Below are 7,292 nucleotides of genomic sequence, written 5' to 3'. Positions count from 1 at the left end.
TAAAAAATGTCTTTTAGAAAATAAGTTATATACTGATTCAATGTATATATTTAGATCTAAATTACATACGCTTTATACACAAAATATTTCTAAAGTATCCCTAAGCAATATAGATGATAAGCGAATTGTACGAGAAAATCATATTAATACTTATGCTTATAATCATTTTGAAATACTATAAATAAAAGGAAAAAACATTTTATGTTTTCAGTTGTTTATTTTTTTTTTATATTTAATATAATTTTTTCATAACCTATATACCATAATATTTATCAAATAAAAAGTTTAAACATAATTGACCACATATTACTGTGTTATATTTTTGTTTCCGCTCATAATTGTAATGTATTGGAGACTTTAAGTATTTAATAAGTTCTATTGGGGGTTGTAGATTTCCAAAACTATTAAAATATTCTTTATAATTTTTACTTTTAAAATAAGCTACCCAATGAGTACCAGGACCATCAGCATCATCTAAATTAAGGATTCCACATTCTTTTGATTTCGGTTTATTCGGTAAGGCATTTCGCATAAAAATTCCTCTGAAATGTTTAAGATGCTTACAATATTTCATTAAATCAACATCTGTCAATGGTCTTTTGGGTAGGTTTTTTATTAGTTTTTTGGATAAGGGTTTAAAAACAATCCGTAGCCCTGTTTATATGGCTTGAGGTATAGCCCCTTCCCCATAGCGATTGATTCCATATATCTATTATGACGACTGGCCTCAGCCAATTGTTCTTTTCCATTCCTAATATCATTTAAAAGTTTTCCTATAGCTGAGCCACCAGATGCTATACCCCCAAGTGCACCTAATGCAGTTAAAATAGGAAGTATTGGTAAAATTCCTCCAATTTTTGGGACCGGGATTATTCGCGGTATTTTAATTTTTTTATTTTTTAAGTTAGATTTTATTATTGTACATTCTTTGAAATGTTATAAGCCTCATTAAATGATTCCGGCTTCTTTTTCTTTTGCATGTTAATGCCTTTTTTAACTGCTAGGAAAAAACTTTTGTCGGTTGTCATTTTTCTTTTTTTCATCTTTTTTCGTTTATTACGTTTGAATGTTTTTCTTTTCTTATTCTTAATGCCCATTCCTAATTTAACTTTCGCTTTCATTGCATTCGTAACAAACCAAGCGGTTGTTCGTTCTTTTAAATCACTGTCTCTAGATGTAACACGCTGCCAGGCTTTCTCAGATAAAACTTTATCAGCTTGGTGTCTCTTATTTATATCTTTCGATTGGGAATATGCAATATCATGCTCTCTACATGCTGCATCTAAAGGATTTATACCTTTATCTTCTCTTTCTAAGCGTTGATGGAGCTTTGTTCCAGGACCACAAAATTGATATCCAGGTATATGAAGTTGAACAGGTAAAGAATTAATTAAATTATTTAGAAAACCCTGTCCAATCTTTTTATGTATAAGTCCCATAAGCGATTTTGAAATAATGATATGGGTTTATTGAGCAATAGTGAAATGATGTCTTTATTATAAAAGCGGTGGTTTATATTGTCATAAATCTAGTTAACAAAATGAAATTAGTTAAACAACGCCTCCAAATTAAGGTGAAAAATTCAGATATTTATACAAATTTAAAAAACAATAAAAGCCATAGCCCTCTTTTACCAAATTCTATAGGAGCGATAATTGTGGGTCCTTCAAATTGTGGGAAAACCAACGTCATGCTCAGTTTAATTGAAAGTCCAAACGGGCTTAATTTCCAAAACATATACATTTACTCAAAATCATTATACCAACCGAAATATATCTACCTAAGAAAGCTTATTGACCCGATAAAAGGAATAAATCTTTATACATTTAGTGAAAACGATGATGTTATCAGCCCGACTGAAGCCAAGCCGCACTCAATTTTTATATTTGATGATGTAATATGTGAGAAACAAAGTACAATACGAAACTATTTTTGTATGGGCCGCCATAAAAACATTGATTCTTTTTATTTATATCAAACTTATACAAAAATTCCAAAACACTTAATTCGTGATAATGCAAACATGATTATTGCGTTCAAACAAGATGAAATGAACCTTAAGCATATCTATAATGATCATGTTATTGGAGATATGTTGTATAAAACATTTTTAAAGATTTGTTCCGAGTCCTGGAAAGATAAATATGGATTTATTGTTATAAGTAAAGATGACCCTTTAAATAAAGGTCGATATCGAAAGGGATTTGATAATTTTTTTCAATTATAAAACCATCTATAATAACATATGCTAGATCAGATTGAAAGCAGATATATAGCTGATCGGAAGTAGATTTTTTCAATCATGTTAAACAATAATATGGCCGTATTAGCAAATCTTGCTAGAACTAGAAAAATACTAAAAGAAAAAGTAAAAAGAATGAAATTGGGTGAATTGGATAGAGTTAACTTGTTGGAGAATACATTTAAGCCCATTTCAAAACCACTAAACGAATTAGTTGATAATTTGAAAAACACAAATGTAAAAAATAATGTTAATAATTTTAATAATGATAATTGTGATGAAGGTAATAGCTTGTCTTGGGAGGATGAAATTTCAGAAGTACCGTACGGGGTAAAAGAAACTGAAAAGAGTGAAGTTAGTACTTTACCAACTATTGAAAATGAAGTAAATGGACCTGAAAATAAATCAAATAGTGAAAATATTAAGAAGCAAGTGTTGAAGAAATCATTGAAATATAAAAGTAAATACCCTCTTAAATGTAAAGCTGTTTCAAATAATATAATTGATAAAAATGAGATAAATGGAATGCCAGTTAGTAGGGAGGTTGAACACAGAAATAAACCTAATAAGCGAAAGCCTATTGATACCATTCATACCCAATGTTTTGGAAAGAAACAAAAATTAGATAATATTGTTAGCGTTAGACGAAAAGTAAATTTTATGAATAATTGTGAAAGACCAGCTCCATATTTTCCAAGTAAGGCAAATGATGATGAATTGCTAAACAGGGCTGCACAAAGTGAAATGATGATAATTCCAACAAACCAAAATCAACCTGAAACGGATAAGGGTAATACAACTAAACTGGATATTTTAAGAAGAATTAAGGAATATCCTGTATTGTGGGAAAAAAATAAACATGAAAACCGAAAAAGCAAAAATCAATTAAATGAAGACTCTAAACGGGTTAAGATTACACCAACGATTACGCCCTCAAAAAATCCACTATTACAAAAGATGCTTAAACGAAAAAGCAAAAATCAATTAAATGAAGACTTTAAACGGGTTAAGATTACACCAACGATTACTCCCTCAAAAAATCCACTATTACAAAATATAAAATTGCTTAAAGATCTTAAAGTGCTTGACACATTGTATGGAATGAATATAGACCGAAAGGGTAGGTGGCGATTTGGTCTCAAACCATTAAAATTAATTCAAAAAATGTTATACAGATTGGGAATGAAAAATGGAAAATGACCCCGGGTCTTTTTGAGTTACTTTTTCATATAAAACCGCAGCATTATAAAAATTATGACTTAGAGGCTTATCGGCAAATTTTATTAGATACAAACGTTCACAAACATAACTATAACCCAAATAGCCAAATTAAGGGAACAAAATCGTTTAAATATCGGTACATCATCAAGAAGTTGTTCAATTATATTCCAAACTTTCTCATAAGGGGAAGAGGTCTATTGAAATCAACCAATTTTCGAAAAAATATTTATCAATATTGGGATAATCCAAATGAGTTAGTGGATAGGTTGAAATTGCTTTTATCTTCAACTAGTGCCGGTCATAATAACCATCAAAACGAGATAATATCAATTATTGAAGAGTTGCGAGAAGCGAATATTATTAAATAATATGAGTATAAATAAGTTTGGTCATTCATCCCTTAATGATAGTGGTTCATTTTCTAATAGTAGGTCGAAAATAATTCTCGACCGAAATAAGAATCTTAATCTAAATAAGAAAAGAATAATTAATTTAGCCCATCCTATAGATGACAATGATGCCATTTCAAAAGTATCCTTTTTCGAAACGATAAACAAGATGAAAAATAAATTAGAACATGAAATCAGAGAAATAAATACAATCCTGAATAACAGCATTAAAAATGATGTATCAATTTTAGAGGATCTAATAGACCGGCGAATAAAAGGCGCATTGGAGGAAAAATTAGCTAATATAAGCGACTATTTAACAACTATTGAGGATTATTTGATGCGTTTCGTTGTGTCGAAGCAACACCCTTCAAATAAAGATGTTGAAGTATTAAAAATAAAATTCCCTACTATAAAAGGTTTAACAAAATGAATAACAAAAGGGATATAGTACAAGAATTACATAAGCAAGCTAGAAAAAATTTTATACGGAGACGTGTTATTATTAAAGGAATCGATGATTTATGGCAAGCTGACTTAGTGGTAATGACACAGTATTCAAATAGCAATAATCGGTATCAATATCTTTTAACTGTTATCGATACATTTTCTAAAAAAGCATGGGCTGAAGCAGTTAAAGACAAAACTAAAGAAAATGTTACAAATGCAATGGTTAAAATTTTAAATTCAAGTAATCGAATACCGAAAAACCTCCAAACAGACGATGGAAAGGAGTTTTACAATACACACTTTAAAAGATTATTATTGAGGAAAAAAATTAACCATTATTCAACATTCTCATCACTAAAAGCATCTATAATTGAACGATTTAATAGAACATTAAAAGGAATGATGTGGAAGGAATTTAGTTTTCGGGGAAAATATAAATGGATTGATATCTATAAAAATTTAGTTAATGATTACAACAACACTATTCACAAGACTATTAAAATGAGACCAAATGAAGTGAATTCTACTAATGAACAACATTTACTAGACACCGCATACAATAATTTAAAAGTTTTTCGTAGACCGAAATTTAAAATAAATGATAATGTAAGAATAAGTAAATATAAACATATATTTGAAAAGGGGTATACACCAAATTGGTCAACAGAAGTTTTTAAAATAAAATCAATTAAAAACACACACCCAACAACATACATACTTGAAGACTATCAAGGTAATGATATTAAGGGTGGATTCTATGAATATGAACTAATGAAAACTAAATTTCCTAATGTATATTTAGTGGAAAAAGTTTTAAAACGTAAAAACAATAGAGTTTATATTAAATGGTTAGGATTCTCTTCTTCCCACAATTCATGGGTGAATGAAAATGATTTAAATTAATTACATCTAATAAGTAAATATATGTATTATAAATAGAATAGTGTTCAACATACTCTTTTAGTTAAGTATTTTATGATAACCTATCAACATGTCGATTACATTAGCAATAAATGGTAATTCATCTTCACTGGTTGCAAATTATTTCCCACCTATAGAACTTAAACAAGATTATGTTTGTGGATTAATTAGTTTTGACTCATACCATACAATTCCAAATGTGGATAAAGAAAACAATTTATTTCACATCGGATCGAATGTTATTGAAATACCTGTTGGAACATATGAACTGAGTGATATAGCTGAGAAAATTTGTGAAATATATGAACCTATGAACAAGGGTTTTATTGACATAAAAGCCAATACTAATACATTTCAAACTGAAATTTTAAGTTCGAGGGAAGAAGTGAATTTTGAAAAAGAATACTCAATAGGATCATTACTAGGATTCACAAAAAGAATATTGAAGCCAGGGATTGTACATTACTCTAACAATCCCGTGGATATAACAAAGGTAAACACAATATCTGTTGAATGTAATATTATCAACGATTCATATATAAATGGAATATCTATGCATACAATACATCAGTTTTCTCTTAGAATTAGCCCAGGTTATAAAATTTCTGAAATACCCATTAATGTTATATATTTACCAGTTAATACGCGACAAATAAGCACTCTAGTTCTAAAAGTCGTTGATCAAGCTGGGAGGCTGGTTAATTTTCGCGGAGAGAATATATCAATAAGACTACATTTGAAGCCTATCTAAAAAATGATTATTTTTAATAAAAAACAATTACATACAGATTTTGTAAATAGTTTTCAATCGGACACAAAAGCATTGGGTACAAAGGAAAATTAACGCTTAAAAGAGAGAAAATCTACTGTTCAACATAAAATTGGTTTAACCCTTCCCAATAAGGAGTTCTTAAAAAGTCTAGGATTTCATTTCGTTTTGTACAAGCCCCGTTTTGATAATAGTATAATAAAAAAGGAATACCATAGCTATATACCATATTTACAGTCATTTAAAAACAATGATGAAATTCGTATCCCCATACAAAATCAAGACCTGTATGTGCTACTAAGTGAGAGTATTTTATACATTGAGGGATTCATATCAAATGCTGATTCAACAATTTCGAAAACTGTAAAGCTCTTAAATAATTGTATGGCTCATTTATTCGAGGAGATACGATATGAAATGAATGGAATAGAAATTGACCGCACTAGAAAGTTGGGAATTGCAACAGAAATGAAAAATTATGTTTCGTTTAACGAATCTGAAAGTATAAATCTTAAAAATGCAGGGTGGTGCCCCTTTGAAAATATAAACCTTAAGACTGGACATTTTAATTTTTGTATACCGTTAAAAATCCTACTTGGATTTTTTGAAGATTTCGATAAAATTATTATTAGTTGTAAACATGAATTAATCTTAATGCGAGCAAAAGAAGATGATGCTGTGATGATGTCAACTACACCAACAGATAAACTAACATTAAAACTTTTAAATATTACATGGAAAGTGCCACACATTCAACTTTCAGACTCGTATCGGTTAAATGTCTTGCGAACAATTAATAGTAAACAACCATTAAGCATTACGTTTAGAAGTTGGGATGTTTATCATAACCCCTCCCTACAGGAAATCACGAATATTTTATGGAATGTTAAAGTAGCTGGTGAAAATGAAAGGCCCCGATATATTCTTTTAGGATTTCAAAATGAAAAGAAATTTAAACATTGTGACTTATTGGATGTTAAAGTTCACCTTAACTCCACTTCATATCCATATGATGACCTTAATATTAGATTTGATCGAAATCGCTATGCTTTATTATATGATATGTATTTAAAATTTCAACAAAGTTACTATGGACGCACTCCTCAACCACTTTTATCTCCTCAACAATTTGAAGAAACTGCACCAATAATTGTTTTAGATGTTTCACATCAAAATGAATCTATAAAAAGCGGGCCCATCGATATTCGTATTGAATTAAAATTTCACAAGGCGATTCCTACTAACACCGCTGCTTATTGTATACTTATCCATGATAAAATGTATGAATATATTCCACTTT

This window comes from Anastrepha ludens, chromosome X, assembly GCF_028408465.1.
Source record: "Anastrepha ludens isolate Willacy chromosome X, idAnaLude1.1, whole genome shotgun sequence".
NCBI classification, from domain to species: Eukaryota; Metazoa; Arthropoda; class Insecta; order Diptera; family Tephritidae; genus Anastrepha; species Anastrepha ludens.
Note: the sequence above shows the minus strand (reverse complement) of the source record.